Source organism: Moschus berezovskii, chromosome 10 (genome assembly GCF_049115385.1).
Source record: "Moschus berezovskii isolate FMDL1 chromosome 10, NW_MosBer_1.0, whole genome shotgun sequence".
In the NCBI taxonomy this organism is placed as follows: Eukaryota; Metazoa; Chordata; class Mammalia; order Artiodactyla; family Moschidae; genus Moschus; species Moschus berezovskii.
Window position 1 is genome coordinate 93,443,919 of NC_142469.1, and position 17,047 is coordinate 93,460,965.

At 43.8% G+C, this 17,047-nt stretch overlaps 1 protein-coding gene across 1 annotated transcript in view; it reads left to right on the forward strand.

Moving 5' to 3' along the window:
• Positions 1–17,047, forward strand: part of UST (uronyl 2-sulfotransferase) — a 316,076-nt gene that overhangs the window by 264,371 nt on the left and 34,658 nt on the right. The window lies entirely within an intron of this gene.

Genomic DNA, 17,047 nt, shown 5'->3' on the forward strand with positions numbered 1-17,047 from the left:
AATCTACTGCTGCCACAACACTGCCTAGTCTCTAATGTAATTATTGTTTGGTTGTTCTGAAATGGGAGGTGTTATTCTGCCTTGTGGAAATAAGGCCCAGGGGAAGGGCTCCCCCAGTACAGCCTCTGCCCCACACGCCAGACAGCCAGGCCGAGACCACGCACTACATCATGACGCCCGGGTGAACTGGTCTAGTCTACAGGGTCCCTGACTTCTGTTTCATGGTAGTTCGGTGGTAGGCGGCCCTACCACCACCAGGGACTGGTTGGCGGAAGGTGACTGCCTTGGTCTCCCGACTGTCTTATTCAGAGAACAACTCCCACGTACTTACATGACCAAGGACCTCAAGGTGTGCTCTGCACGTGTGTCTCCGAAGCAGGAAGTATGGTTGGAAGAGCTAAAAGTGTAACAAGCTCTGAATGGTCAGTTGTTTAAATAGGGCCCTCCTTTGCCCTTTCAACACTTTCCCTGGGTTTTGTGTTCTCCTTGGGCACCTTCTGTGAGGTTTATCTATGGTAAGACTGAAGGCCAAGCAGCTCCACAGTTGCCGTGTCCTGAAGAGTGACCACGTCCCCAGAGGGAGGGGACAGGAGATGAGCATCCGTGCCCTCCAGCTTCTAATACATTTTAGCCTCTGCAAGGAGGAAACTCCTGCATTGTCTTCTCACGGCCACAAATCAGCGAGCTGGTGTGAGATAGGTTAACGGAGGTCACTTGATCATTCACACCAGAACCAGTTCACCTGGGCCTTTACAGTCTAAACTCACAGATGGTGGCACACTAAAATCACTGCTCTTGCCCTTTTTACAAGAATTTTATAACTGAGTAGACTAGGGGATAGAGAACAGAAACACTGAAGTCTGAGACCCTTAAAACCCTGTAGATTAAACTGACTGTGAAGTTGGATTAAGATGCAAACACTCCACTGGCCATTTTTCTTTGGTGCTTGTCTAATTTTATTTAAAAATTCAGGTATGTATAGACTTTGTAATCCTCTTCCAGCAAGATGAAGAATATTTAGGCCAGTCTCACTGCTGACGGAAAAGCACTAATAACAATCATTGAGGAGCTAGTAAAAATAATGTCTGCTAGTCAAATGGGCCATCACTTATTCTAGATTGGAAAGATAGTCATTCAGTTCAGTCGCTCAGTCGTGTCCGACTCTTTGCGACCCCATGAATCACAGCACGCCAGGCCTCCCTGTCCGTCACAAACTCCCGGAGTTCACTCAAACTCATGTCCATCGAGTCGGTGATGCCATCCAGCCATCTCATTCTCTGTCGTCCCTATCTCCTCGCACCCCCAATCCTTCCTAGCATCAGACTCTTTTCCAGTGAGTCAACTCGTCGCATAAGGTGGCCAAAGTATTGCAGTTTCAGCTTTAGCATCAGTCCTTCCAATGAACACCCAGGATTGATCTCCTTTAGAATGGACTGGTTGGATCTCCTTGCAGTCCAAGGGACTCTCAAGAGTCTTCTCCAACACCACAGTTCAAAAGCATCAATTCTTTGGTGATCAGCTTTCTTCACAGTCCAACTCTCACATCCATACATGACCATGGGAAAAACCATAGCCTTGACTAGACAGGCCTTCGTTGGCAAAGTAATGGCTCTGCTTTTTAATATGCTATCAAGGTTGGTCATAACTTTCCTTCCAAGGAGTAAGCATCTTTTAATTTCCTGGCTGCAATCGGCATCTGCAGTGATTTTGGAGCCCAAAAAAAGAAAGTCTGACACTGTTTCCACTGTTTCCCCATCTATTTCCCATGAAGTGATGGGACCAGATGCCATGATCTTTGTTTTCTGAATGTTGAGCTTCAAGCCAAACTTTTCACTCTCCTCTTTCACTTTCATCAAGAGGCTTTTGTGTTCCTCTTCACTTTCTGCCATAAGGGTAGTGTCATCTGCATATCTGAGGTTATTGATATTTCTCCCGGCAATCTTGATTCCAGCTTGTGCTTCTTCCAGCCCAGCATTCCTCATGATGTACTCTGCATATAAATTAAATAAGCAGGGTGACAATATACAACCTTGACGTACTCCTTTTCCTATTTGGAACCAGTCTGTTGTTCCAGTTCCTTCCGATCAGTACTAAGGGTTCCAATCACCCACCATTTAGAGAAGCTAAGAACTTCCCTGAATAATATCTCAACTGTTCGTGCATCCCACCCATTCATCTCCCCTGAGAAGTTATGCTGATGAGTAAATTTGTCCCCTACCAAAAATTCAGTCTTTGAGAAATTTAGTCTTCATAAAGTTTTAATAGAATACATTTGATATTAATGTTTGCATTCTGTGGAGACACAATTAAGCATATCTCAGAAGAACTTGATGATGCTAAGTACTCAAGATGGAATAAAAATGAAAGTTTTTGCCTGATGGGTAAGCCAGAGTACCTGCTCAGGTATTTCTTACCAGCCCAAGGGCATTTGTGAGGCGGAGACAGTACCTTGGAGCAAGGACTCAGTAAACTCTGCCCAACCTGGATGTAAATTTGAATTGGGGGAACCGAAGCCAAAATAGAGTTACGGGGTAAGAGCAACTTCCCGTCATTAAATTATACAGTCTCATTTTTTATTGATCAATTTCAATTACATTTGCTCATTCCTTACCTTTCAAAACTGAGAGACTTGGAGCCAGCTCAAAGAACTGAAGAGACAAAGATTCATGGTCATACCGAAATGTGAGCAGAAGGGCCACCGTTTACACTTCCTGAGCCAGAAGGGTTAACTGGTCATGAATGGTTTTCCCCCTTAGCTCTTAAAAACGGACGTGCTGTGAGCTATCAATATTTTTCCTAGTCATAGTTCCTTTAGGAGGTCAAATCACAGTGGTGTTAAAGGCCAAAGTAAATAAGTAAAATAATTAAAGGCAGGAAATAAGTGAATATCTGTGATAAGAACAGTTCTTTTATTAGCATCCCTCATAGATGTCCTTGACCTGGTTAGTAACCCAGCTGTTCCACTTTGGTAGCCCGGTCTAGCATCCAGACATGAAACTGTAGGACCTGACTTTAACTCACAACCTTCCTCCTCCCTGAGGACTTAGGGAGGAGGTGTCCAGTCCTTCTCTCTTGTATTTTAAATACTTTCCTTTACTAGCATTACATTAGTATTCATCTTCAACTTGCTTCCATTACGAATGTAAACATTGGGGCCACAGTAGAGAATCCCTAGATTTTTGTGGACTGTCCTTGTGAATCTGGCCACCATATGTGCGATTCCAAACAAATGGCTTCCTTACTAACTTTAAGTTCATTCATAAATCAAGTGCTTTGTCTTGTTTCTAAAAAAAAAGACTGTTTACACTTGAATATTTTTATAAACGATGATGATTTGCTGTGCTAAGTCGCTTCAGTTATGTCCGACTGTTTGCAACCACATGGACTGTAGCCCTCCAGGCTTCTCTGTCCTTGGGATTCTCCAGGCAAGAATACTGGAGTGGGTTGCCATGCTCTCCTCCAGGGGATCTGGCCAACCCAGGGATTGAACCCCCATCTCTTATGTCTCCTGCATTGGCCGGTGGGTTCTTTTACCACTAGCACCACCTGGGAAGCCCAATGATGATGATAAATAGAAGTAAAAATTTAAATATTTTTTAACTAGGTATGAATGATAGACTCCTATTAAGAGTATAGCAATGTAAGGTTGGAGTTTTTTGGCTTTGCAGTATTCAAATCTGAGGGTATGAACATACAAAATTAAAACTGGCCAGTTTTAAAAAAACAGTTATTCTTTAAGGAAAGAACACTGAGTTGGGAGTTCTCTTTATGCAGTGGTTCTGCCCTTGCAGTAGGCTTCCCTTGTGGCTCAGCTGGTAAAGAATCCACCGGCAGTGCAGGAGACCTGGGTTCCATCCCTGGGTTGGGAAGATCCCCTGGAGAAGGGAAAGGCTACCCACTCCAGTATTCTGGCCTGGAGAGTTCCATGGGCTGTATAGTCCCCGGGGTCGCAAAAAGTCAGACATGACTGAGCAACTTTTCACTTCACATATGCCCATAGGACCCAGAGCAAATGCAACTTTGGGTGGTTGATCGCTAGGATCTATTGGATCTATTATTGTGATACTAAAGTATTACATAGAATGTTTTAAGGCACCTCTTTCTACCTTCTGTTGGTTAACACAATTATAGAGTGAAAAATTCACAAATTAAGCCACAAGGGAAGTCCAAGAATACTGGAGTGGATAGCCTATTCCTTGTCCAGTCAATCTTCCTGACCCAGGAATCAACCTGGGTCTCCTTCATTGCAGGCAGATTCTTTACCCATTGAGCTATCAGGGAGTGCTTTTCACCTTAAAAAAACACACCATCCTAGGCAGTTTCACTGCCTCCTAAATTCCCAGGTTTAGTTGTGGGGGCTGTCGCCACCTAGAGGACGTGGCAAGCCCAGGCTTCAGAGTTGTTCATTCAGAATCCATCCTTCCCTAAGACAGGGATTCCAGCTCACTCTCCAGTCATGCTGTCCACCCCTCTCTTTCACACCATATGCATTTCTGTCAGGGAGACAGGCTATCACAACGATCAGACCACAGGCTCTAGAGTAGACAGCCTGGCTGTTAAAAGTCCATCCTCCACCTAACCAGGCAACCAGAGGTAAGGTGTGACTCCTCTACCGCTCAGTTTCCCCATCTGTTTAAGACCCGTAAACAATACTGTCTACGTCAGAAGGCTGTGGTGAGATGTCCCTGATCAGATCCACGTAAAGCCCTTAGCCCAGAGCTTAACATACGATAGTGTGAGTCCTCAGTTGCGACCAGCTCTTTGCGATCCCATGGACTGTAGCCCACCAGGTTCCTCTGTCCATGCAAGAATACTGGAGTGGGTTGCCATTCCCTTCTCCAGGCGATCTTTCCAACCCAGGGATTGAACCCGGGTCTCCCACATTGCAGGCAGATTCTTTACCATCTGAACCACCAGGGAAACCCCAACATATGATAAGCGTTCAAAACTTAACTCTTAGCCTGCCAACCACATTACAGGAGAGAGACAGGGCCTCTGTCTGGGAGGAACTAGGGCTTCCACTCTGTTTCTGTAACTTCGCTGTGAAAGAAAGAAATAGGAGAGACAGGAGGAGGGAGGAAGGAAGAAAAAAAACATGATGGCCCTTCACTTATGTCATCAGTGACAGCTGACCTTTAACTATAAAAGCACATGCCTTTAGGAACTGAGTATTTTTGACACTGAAGGAGAGGAACAATTATATTCTGGCCAATACCTTATTCTTAAATAATCATAGGGGAATAAGTTTAATAGAAATATTACTACAGTGACATGCTCAGGGACTGAAAAACTTATACTATTCAAGTCACTGGGTATTTTTAAAAAATAATCTATTTTTATGCCTGAACGCTTATCAGAAATATCAGGACAATAAAATTTCAACTTTAAATGAAACCCACTGTTGGGATGTGACCAGAGCATTAACTTGAGCTGGATGTAGAATCTTTCAGACTGTTCTGTATCATGTTATTTAGTAGATATAAGATAGGTGTTCAATGATTTAATTGTGAATGGTGTTTTCATTTTAACTAGGACCCTAAGATTCAGTTCTTGAAAAACCTTTATTTTCATACACAGAATTACATAATCAGAACGCTATGACAAACTTTGTCCAGCAGATGGCAGGGTCTCTCCATTTTTTTCAAGGAAGTGCCTGTGGTTTCCCAAGAGTTTCCATCTGCAGAGAGGCCTTTACAGAATGCTTGGAGGCAGATGTACAATTATGCCCAATTTGGGGCCTAAAAATGGGATCATATCAAATGGATTCCAAGTACAATTGATTGCAGTAGTCCAAAGTGCATTATATGACAGCTGATGGGCTCAGGAAGTGGGAGGTGGTTTACAGTCAAATAAGTTTGTGTGGGTTAAAAACATTTATTGTTTGTTGTTAGTCTCGAAGTCCTGTCTGATTCTTTGTGACCCCATGGACTGCAGCACACCAGGCTTCCCTGGCCTTCACTCTGTCCTGGAGTTTACTCAGATTCATGCCATTGGGTTGGTGATGCTATCTAACCATCTCATCCTCTGCCACCCTCTTCTCCTTTTGCTTCAGTCTTTCCCAGCATCGGGGTCTTTTCTAGTGAGTCAGCTCTTCGCATCAGGTGGCCAAAGTATTGGAACTTCAGCTTCAGCATCAGTTCTTCCAGGGTTGACTTCCTTTAGGATTGACTGTCAACCCGGGTGTTATAAAAGTCATTCATCATTCTATAATAATTGGATTAAACATGCTGTTTTTCATCTTTTATTTCCTACTTCTTATTTCTTTTGCTGTTGTTGTGCAGTTGCTCAGTTGTTTCTGACTCTTTTGCAGCCCCGTGGACTGCAGCCCGGTCAGGCTCCTCTGTCCATGGGATTTCCCAGGAAAGAACACTGGAGTGGGTTGCCATTTCCTTTCTTTGGGGGATCCTCTCAACCCAGAAGGTGAACCCGAATTTCCTGCACTGCAGGTGGACTTTTTACCGCTGAACCATATTCCATTTACTCTACGACAAAACCCCAAAACATTCTGGAACCTCACAGAACGGTTGAGAGAAATTCCAACTGCCTACAGGCACCAATGAAGTTGTTTTAAAAACTCAATTATTATTCATAAAAATAGGACCCTACTCTGTTATTGGTTCATCTACCATCAGCGTTCTCCATAAAGATCTGTTTTTCACCAGTCATGTCCAAGGCTCATACTCTAATCATGTTGGTACCACATTGTGTGTGTGTGTGTGTCTGTGTGTGTACATCAATTCATGTTCAAACTGCTAAATCACTTATTAAGCAGCAGTGGTATTTGAGTGACTAATCTTGCATCAGAACATCAGCAACAGTTCCTAAACAATAGTGATTTGCATATCAAATTGCCATTTATAAAGCACTTCCATACAGATGATCTCACTCGATTCTTACACGAATCCTCTGAAGCTGAGAAAGACTTTCTAAACAAGGAAGCTGACAGTGGAGGAGTAGAATAGTTTGCCCACAGTTATCAAGTCCCAAGTGACCAAAGACACTTAAGCTTCTGTCCCCAGAACCACCACCAACTCCATGAAGCTATGACTCTCCAAAGATGCTTCAAATTCAATCACTAATGCAGAGCATTAAGCACCATTATGTCGTCAGCATAATACAGAGTATTAAGCACCGTTATCCTGAAGGAAGGCCTGGAATTCCACTCCAGTATTCTTGTCTGGAGAATCTCATGGACAGTGGAGACTGACAGGCTGCAGTCCATGGGGTTGCACAGAGTTGGACACGACTAAAGCAACTTAGTGTGCATGCATGCAAGCACCCTTATGTATTGCACTTGAAGGTAAAAGCTTGGTAATAAAATCTGTAGATTATCTTTATTCAATATATGGTCTGATTTTATAGTAATTTAACTTTCCCCCAATAGTCCTTCTCTGTGAAGGATAATATTTAAATATCAGGTATAATCTGAAAATACTAGAAAAATTCAGCACTTTCAGCAAATGTTTAAGTGTCTGTAATGCATTCCAGTCCTGGGGAACAGCTGTGTAAAGATAAAGAAAACCACATCTGGACTGAGCATCATCACAAACAGGGCTGGAGGGACACCTCCTGTTGAAGATATTTGTGCCTGGCCTTGAAGGGTGCATAGCTGTTCACCTGGCGGACGTGGAAGGAGGCAAGTTATGAAGAAAAAATGTGAGTGCGGGTGTGAAGGCATAGGAGCCCCAAGCGCGGGAGCATGAGGGGCATTCCAGGCCTCCTCCGTGCTTGCCTACTGACCTTACCTCTCGGATCTGAGTCCTCCGTTCTTCACAGCTCAGTCACCCTGATGCTAAGTCAGTCCTGCCCGAGGCAGGAAAAGTGCTGGCGGCCTTAGACCTCTATGCAGTACAACCTGGAGCTGAGTCACTCACACCAATCCCAGAACCAGTGGCCAAGCCACAGTTAACAGAGGCCGATGTGTCACCCCCACCCCCAGCCCCGCAGTTTCCATGCCCTGTGCCACGTCTGACTACCTCCCAAGGATCCCTCACTTTCTTTTTTTTTTTTTTTTGTCACACCATACTTAGCATTTTATTTATTTATTTTTTCGTGTGATATATTTTTTTTTTATTTTTATTGGAGGCTAATTATTTTACAGTATTATATTGGTTGGTTTTGCCATACATTGACATGAATCCGCCCCGGGTGTACATGAGTTCCCCTTCCTGAACCCCCCTCCCACCTCCCTCCTCCCCTTATCCTCCCTCTGGGTCATCCCCACATACCAGCCCTGAGCATCCTGTAACATGCATCGACTCTGAACTGGCGATTCATTTCACATATGATAATATACATGTTTCAATGCCATTCTCCCAAACCATCCCACCCTCACCCTCTCCCACAGAGTCCTAAAGACTGTTCTATACATCTGTATCTCTTTTGCTGTCTTGTATACAGGGTTATCATTTCCATCTTTCTAAATTCCATATATATGCGTTAGTATATTGTATTGGTGTTTTTCTTTCTGGCTTACTTCACTCTGTATAATAGGCTCTAGTTTCATCCACCTCATTAGAACTGGTTCAAATGCATTCTTTTTAATGGCTGAGTAATACCCCATTGTGTATATGTACCAAAGCTTTCTTATCCATTCGTCTACAGATGGACATCTAGGTTGCTTCCATGTCCTGGCTATTATAAACAGTGCTGCAATGAACACTGGAGTACATGTGTCTCTTTCAATTCTGGTTTCCTCGGTGTGTATGCCCAGGAGTGCGATTGCTGGATCATATGGCAGTTCTATTTCCAGTTTTTTGAGGAATCTCCACACTGTTCTCCATAGTGGCTGTGCTAGTTTGCATTCCCACGAACAGTGTAAGAGGGTTCTCTTCTCTCCACACCCTCTCCAGCATTTATTGCATGTAGACTTTTGGATAGCAGCCATTCTGACTGGTGTGAAATGGTATCTCATTGTGGTTTTGATTTGGGTTTCTCTGATTATGAGGGATGTTGAGCATTTGATCCCTCACTTTCTAACAGGATACTGCCAGGTTCCCAGGTCCCTGCTGCTGCTGCTGCTGCTAAGTTACTTCAGTCGTGTCCGACTCTGTGTGACCCCATAGACAGAAGCCCACCAGGCTCCCCCTTCCCTGGGATTCTCCAGGCAAGAATACTGGAGTGGGTTGCCATTTCCCAGGCCCCTAGGGCCGGGTTATTCCTCTTGGCTTTATTTCTGGTTTCCACACCTAAGACCTAGCCACTGTCTAGGCCTAGGATACCCACTGGCTTCAGTCAGCCCTGCACTGTTCCACGGGGGGGTCCCACAAACTCTCCAGATGCAACCTACTGTCCTCTCTGACCCCTAAGTTCCCCTCTCTGCCTACCAGCATGGACTCACCTCCTGTTGGCAACCAGTCTCTGACTCAAGGGTGAGCTGGCTGTGTCCCCTGATGATACCTCTGGCCTTCCTCTCTGGGAGCTCTTGGGATCATCCCTTCAGAATTTTCCCCTAGTCTCCACCTCCCACCCCATGCACCCTGGGAAATCGATCCTTTCTAGGTCCCAACCTCATCCTCTGGAGAACCCCGGATGCCCCCCACAGTGTGGCCAGGCCTGGGGTGTGCAGTTTGTGCAGTTTTCTCTCTTATGATTCATTTCCCCGGATGAAAAGCTGGCTAATAATATCTGAGTCTGTGGTGGAGGTACCAGCATTCTGTGTTTAGAAGTGAATTTCTTCTTCTTGCGAATTTAATCATTTCTACTTTGAGCAGTTTTGAGTTGACAGTACTATGCTTTGCATTGAATAAGAATGCTACTGAGGGTGGAATTAGTCACCACAAATTTCAACTTTTGGACTTTCCTGGTAACTCAGCAAAGCTGAGATCCTCCTAGAGCCTGGGCCAAGAAGATTAGAGACCTGACCCCAGAGGGTGGAAGTTGATCTTTTTATGAAAGACCCTGTGAGCGAAGTGCTTTTGTGCCCAAACTTCCAAGATCCATACCTGCCCTGGTGCCTAACATGGTGATGTAGAAAGAAAGAGCCTTAGACAGAAACTTCCAGAACTGTCTTTGTGCCCCCGAGTCATGATCTTGCCTTGCTGACAGTCTGCATATAATATGTACCCCCACACACACTGAGCGAAGTTCAATCCTTACCCGTTTAGCATGACTCAACACTTTACAATGGCAACTTCTATTTTTGTTCAACTAATCTTGTTCAGATAAAAATATTATTTCCTAATCTGTATTTTTTTAATATCTCAGACATTTTTATCAACATATAATATCCTAACTTTTCACATCTTGTAAATGGTGTTGGACTTTGAAAAGAACACATTGAAAAACTGCAAGTGTACCTGTGTACAGAACACTGTAGTTTTTAGTGGTTTCTTGTGAGCTATATTAAGCACATTTATTTAACTGTCCACAAGCCCACAGAGAAATCTAATTTCCCACTAATGAGAGTAGGGACGTTTTGCTTGCTGAGTGGGCGCTTCAGATGCTCTGAAGTATCGCTTCTCCAGTTTTTACAGTATGCTTCTAAGTACTTCTCTTGGCTTGTCATAGCCAGACACTACTGGAGCTACTTTTCAAAACATGTTTTCCTAGAATTTTACCTCCCTGTTTTTTAGCTATACTTGATATATTAAAGCAGTGTGTGCACACTCAGCTGCTTCAGTCATGTCCTACTGAAAGAATACTCCAGGCAAGAATACTGGAGTGGGTTGCCATTTCCTCCTTCAGGGGATCTTCCCAATCCAGGGATCGAACTCACGTCTCTTATGTCTCCTGCATTGGCAGGCAGAGTCTCTCTTATGTCTCCTGCATTGGCAGGCAGAGTCTTTACCCACTAAGCCACCTGGGAAGCCCCATATTAAAGTAGTACATGCATACAGTTAAAAATCCAATAGTACTCAAGGATATATAATGAAAAGCAGTTGTTTCCTGTTTCAACCCTTTTCACTGCAAAGTCTGGTTTTGAAGAGGTAAACACGTTCAGCACAAGTAGCTGTTTTTTCTGATAACCGCCACACTTATAACTAGCATGCACAGGCTTCTTTTATTTTTGTTGTTTTATTGTCTTGATTTATTTATTTGTGACTTTATTTAGTTCTCTTATTCCACCACACTTAGCTCTACTTCCTTCCCCCAGTATGTTCATAATATGGCTATATCCACATTTCACATACATATTCCTTATTTACATTACTATGACTGAATATATTTGTTGGACACTGATCCGAGTAGTACACAATCATCTCAATTCATTTCTTGCATGACTTGTTGTTTTCCTTAGAATTGATTATTGCCTTGGATTTTTTATCTGCTTAGGTTTATTTATACCTATCAAAGTTTGCGTGTGTGCTGTTAGATCTGTTGTATCCATATTACTTTAGATTTTTTTCAGTATTATTTCAGATAAGTACATCCATTCCATTCCTGCTCCCCCATCCCAGGACCACTCCCCTCTTTCCCACCCAGAGGTCTGACTTTCTGCTTTGATCTGGGCTGATGACTCAGAAGCTTCCTGCACAGCTCTCCTGCAACTTCCCTTTACCATTTTACAGAATGTATTGTATCCCTGGTCTCCCGAATCCCTGAAATTCTATTTGTTGATTTAATAACTCCACTTATTCCAAGATATTCCCAAGTTGGTTCCTGAGAAAAGAGGCGTGGGAAGTGGTAAACTCTTTGAGTCCCTGCGCATCTGAAGAGCGCAGTGTCTTAGTATATTGTTTGATTGCCAGTTTGGTTTGCCATGGGTTCCTTCATATATGCACTCCATTTCCCGAGTCTGTCCGTCACTTTCTCATTCTCTCTGTCTCTCTGGACTGTTATTTTATTCCTTTCGTGAAAACTGACAACAGTGTGCCTCAGTGTGCTGAGTAGTCAACAAACACATTTAAGCTTAAAACGCATATTTTTTTCATTTCCGGGAATTTTTCTTGTTTTACTTCTGCATTACTTACTGCATAATTTTATCAGCACTATTTTCTGTATTTCAGCTTTGGAATGCTGTTTGTCAGATACTGGATCCTCTAGATGTATCCTCTTCATGTGCTTTATTATATTTTCCTCTTTTAATTTCCATCTCATCAACTTTTTCTCTCTGGATGAGTTCCTCAATTTGTATTCCAGTCATTCTGTTAAATTTTCTCTTTTTCAAGAACTCTTTGTTAATCTTCTTTTCTTCTTTTTGCATACTATCTTGTTCTTGTTTACCGAATACAATGCCACCTTAAATCTCTGAAAATTACAGAAATTTCAAAGTGTTTTCATCACTTTCTTTCATCATCTCTATTTGCTCCTTTACTGTTTTGGTTGGTTGCATGCTTGCTAAGTCACTTCACTCATGTCTGATTTTTTGTTACCCTACAGACTGTAGCAGAGAAGGAAATGGCAACCCACTCCAGTATTCTTGCCTGGAGAATTCCATGGACGAAGGAGCCTGGTGGGCCACAGTCCATGGGGTCACAAAGAGTCAGAGATGACTGAGCGACTAACACACACACACAGACTGTAGCCCATCAGGCTCCTCTATCCATGAGATTCTCCAAGCGAGAACACTGGAGTGGGTTGCCATTTCCTTCTCCAGGGGACCTTCCCAGGGATCTTCCCAGGGATCGAACCCACATGTCTCTCATGTCTCCTGCATTGGTAGGTGGGTTCTTTACAAATAGTGCCACCTGGGAAGCCCTTGGTTGGTTTGGGCATCTCTTTTTCAGTCCAGAGTCTTTCCCCTGGTGGTCTTTTCCAGAATTCAAATTTGACGGTGAGACACAAGAGCTCATTGAAAGTGAGCTGAGCAATAGGGGAGAGTTGTCAACTAATGGATCCACTTGGGATGATCAAGCAGCCGTCAGGTTTTGCTGGGAAACATTTGTTAGTGATTCTAGGTCTTTTTTTCTCTGGAGTTTATTCAGTTTCCCTACTGTAGCATTCCCCAAACATCCACTTGGGGGATGGGAGGTGAGGTGGGATTAGGAGGCCAGGACATATGTCTGGTTGCTGGTATGGGAACAGGGGCTGACGGTCCATGTTCAGGCACCATTCGCTTCACTGTTCTCATTTTAGTCCACGCTCTCCTCTCTCCCCTCTGGGTTAGCAAATAAGTCTGGAGCCTCTCCCCAAATTCTTTGGTGACTAATTCTAAGACTGCCTGTTCACAGGCAATGGAGAATGGGGGAAGACCCACAGTGAGATACCTGACTGCGTGTAGGTGTGGAAGGAATTTAGGGCCCAGCTCCTGCATAGGCAGAGTATACACCTCATCCTCAGTTTTTCCATCCGGGCTGCCTGGTGCTACCTCTCTGTCTCTTTGGGGTTGTGCAGGGTGAGTTGACCCTCTTGATGTATGTCTCCCCTCTGCCAACACTCCAGAGCATTTACTCTGCTCTGCTACATCCAATGCATTCCTCCAACCACTGTCCATCTTTCAGAAGTTGGTTAAGGGCTGTCTCCCATTGAAACCCTTCTCCAGTTCTTTGTCCTTGTGATCCAGCAATCTTTTTCTAAAATTAGTATCCTTTACTGTCACTTGGGTGAAGATTTTCAGAGGAGAGGCATTGAAGGCCTGTAGTCAGCCTACTGCATTTAGCTGGGCATGTGCTAATTACCTGAACTTTAAGATTCTAATACCAGCTTTGTGTTTAGAGCTTGTAGCTAGATCTGTTATACCTGTTACTTTCATGTGACATCTGCATAGCTGTGATGTGACTCAGGCTACCATAGCACTGCCTTCGTCATCAGTACCCTGGGATTATAGTCCTGGCGGAATTCCAAAAACAAAACAAACAAACAAAAACAAGATCCCTTAATGGTAGCTTACTAGTTAAACCCCTCTCATTTTTTTTTTTAACTGAATGATATTTGCTATGATGAGGTTCCAAAATACTATATATTTTTTACAAAATCACCTGGAAGACAGATCAGAGCCATCCATATTGGAAATTTATTTAATGGGAGAGAATGTAAATTATAAGAGTTGATAAAAAAAAAGACGCTCTCCTGATCAGAGGCAGTACTCAACCATCCAAAGATACCAATCCAATGTAACTTGACAGAAACACATGCCACCATTTCGTGTGCTGTCATGTGTCATTTCCCTAACTTAATGCAGGGATCGCAGCAAAGGTATCGTAAGCCTCGGGAGTCCAGGGCCCTGGTCCATGAACGCTGACAGTCAGCCCACGTCCAGGAGAAAAAGCAGCCATTGAGAGGCTTTCTCGGCAGCAGCTGCTTTAGTAGCAGTAGCAGCAGCTCATATAACAAATGTTTCATGACGAATGCAAACAAAAGCCAGCTCTGAAATTCCAGCCACGCCATGTCCAAGCCAGTTCAACATCGTATAACCACTCCGTTCGAGTTTTTTTCCTTCTCTAAATGCATTCCATATGAGCCATGGTGTGGGGACTGCTGGGATCTCCTGCATTCACTCAGAAGGCTGTTTTTAAAGCCCAGACTGAAAGGAAAGTAAGTCAGTGAGAAAACAAACTCAAAGAAAACACTGAGACTCAGGTGTGGGGGGTGTGTTTGTTCTCCCCAGCCAGCCATGACCCCCGGAATGGGGCTGGAGGCTAGGAATCCTTTAACCCCCCTGTGCCGCGCCGCTCCCCCCCACCAACTGCTTCTTGGAGGCCTGGGAGAAAGACTTTGCTGCAGTGGGGCCCCCAAGTCTTCACTGGCCCTGGATAAGCACTGCTTCTCAAAGTGTGGTCCCAGGACTGATGCCAGCTCATAAGCTGCTTGCTACTAGTCCATGAGGGGATAAGGCAGAGACTGAGAGTAAGACTTTAGAAACTTTGGTGGTAATTTCGCCTGGTTCTGATTCTTTAATTAATTTGTTTGTTTTATTTATTTGATTTTTGGTTGTGCTGAGTCTTCGCTGTTGTGTGTGGTCTTTCTCTAGTTGCAATGAGGGGGACTGCACTGTAGTTTGGGGGCACAGGCTTCTCATTGCAGTGGTGTCTCTTGTTGCAGAGCACAGGCTCTAGGATACATGGACTCAGTAGCTGTGGCACACAGGCTTAGTTGTGGTATCTTCCCAGACCAGGGATAGAATCTTTGTCCACTGTGTTGGCAGGTGAATTCTTTACCACTGAACCACCTGGAAAGTCCCTGGTTATTTTTTAAACAACTCATTTTTATTGTAGTTGACAAAAGCATCAATCTGAGATGGACAGCAGTGGGAAGAATTAAGAGATCTTTTGAGAAGCAAGGTTGTGAAGAATTAAGAGATCTTTTGAGAAGCAAGGTTGTGGATTCTCCCACCAGCTTGGACTGCCCAGGTTAGCCAGTTGAAAGGTCATCCGATTGACAAGCTCAGTCTTAAGGCATTTGGGGCTTATGAGGCCCCATGATTCTTGCATGTGACTTTGCCTTCTTGACTTCAAAGCTCAAACTGGTGTTCCACAGCAATGACCAAACACCCAAACTCAAGGAAGTGTGATACGTTGAGACTCTGCCTTCCTAAAACTGGTGCCTTGACCCAAAACCTTGAAAAAAAAAAGTCACGATTCATACTACATGCATGCTTAGTCATGTCTGACTCTTTGCCACCCCCACAGACTAGCCTGCCAAGGCTCCTCTGTCTGTGGGATTCTCCAGACAAGAATACTGGAGTGGGTTGCATTTCCTCCTCCAGGGGACCTTCCTGACTGAGGCATCCAACCTGCCTCTCCTGTGTCTCCTGCATGACAGGCAGATTCTTTACCACTGAGCCACCGGGAGATCCACACTAGGATAGCACTTTTCCAGTAAGCAGAATACTCAGACTTATGTTGACTCACCTATTTCTCATAACCTGGTTAGGTAGAGTTGTAGGTTGAATTGTGTCCCCTGAAAATACGTTAGGTCCTAAACCTGTGTATCTGAATGTGACCTCATTTGGGAAATAGGGTCTTTGCAGATATAATCACATTCAGATGAGGTCACATTGGACTAGAATGCATCCTCAATCCATTGACTGGTTTTATTATAAGGAGAGAAAGATTCAGAGACACAGGGAAGAAGGCCTTTTGAAGACAGAGGTAGAGAGTGGAATTATGTTGCCACAAGTCATAAATGCCAAAGATTGTCAGCAAAGATAATCAGAAATTAGAAGGAGGGAAACTTCTTCCCTCGAATCGTCCGAGGATTAGCAGTTTATGGTAACTTTATGACAGTCCGAGGAAACTAATACAAATAGAAATCTCCATCCCATTTCCAGATGAAGATCGGGAGACTCATTGATAATAAGATCTGTCCATGTTCAAAGCAACCAGCAAGTACCAAGATCTGGATTTGAACAAAGACAAGCTACCCAGTGGGCTTCCCCAGTGGCACTAGTGGTAAAGAACCTGCCTACCAATGCAGGAGACATAAGAGATGCAAGTTCGATCCCTGGGTTGAAAAGAGCCCCTGAAGGAGGAAATGGCAACCCACTCCAGTATTCTTGCCTGGAGAATCCCATGGACAGAGGACCCTGGAGGGCTACAGTCCATGGGGTCGCAGAGTCAAACACAATGGAAATGACTTAACACACACAGGCACACATCCAATACACCAGATTGTTTCTCTTGGTTGGGTGAAGGAATTGGGAGAAAAAGAATTATCTAACATTTGGAGAAAGTTAAATAAGTGACTTTACAATAATGCAATGACAGATGATGAGGCTATTGGAATTTTATTTTGAATAAATATTCATTCTGAACAATGAGTGAAAAATGAGTTGCACTATTGTATTTATGTTGTACAATATGAGTCTTTAGTACACATGCAACATGCTTAGAGGAACAAACTTGAAGGAAAACAAAACAAAAAAATAGCAATTGTTAATTGTGTGTGTGTAGTTTTGGTAGTTTCCATTTGTTTCCCCAGACTTTCCTGTCTTGTCCCCTTTGCTGTAACACGCACGTACCACAGATGCCACAGAGCAGCACGTCCCAACACTGCTCTGTGCTCTCTGTGTATCTTCCTAATCATCACAGACGGGCAGCACACTTGATAATATTATCCAAATCCTCCAGAGGAGAAAACGCACCCCTAAGGACTCTATCTGAGGTCTCCCAGCTGGGGAGAGGCAGAGCTTGTCTGACTCCAAAACTTGTGTGCTTCCACCATGCTT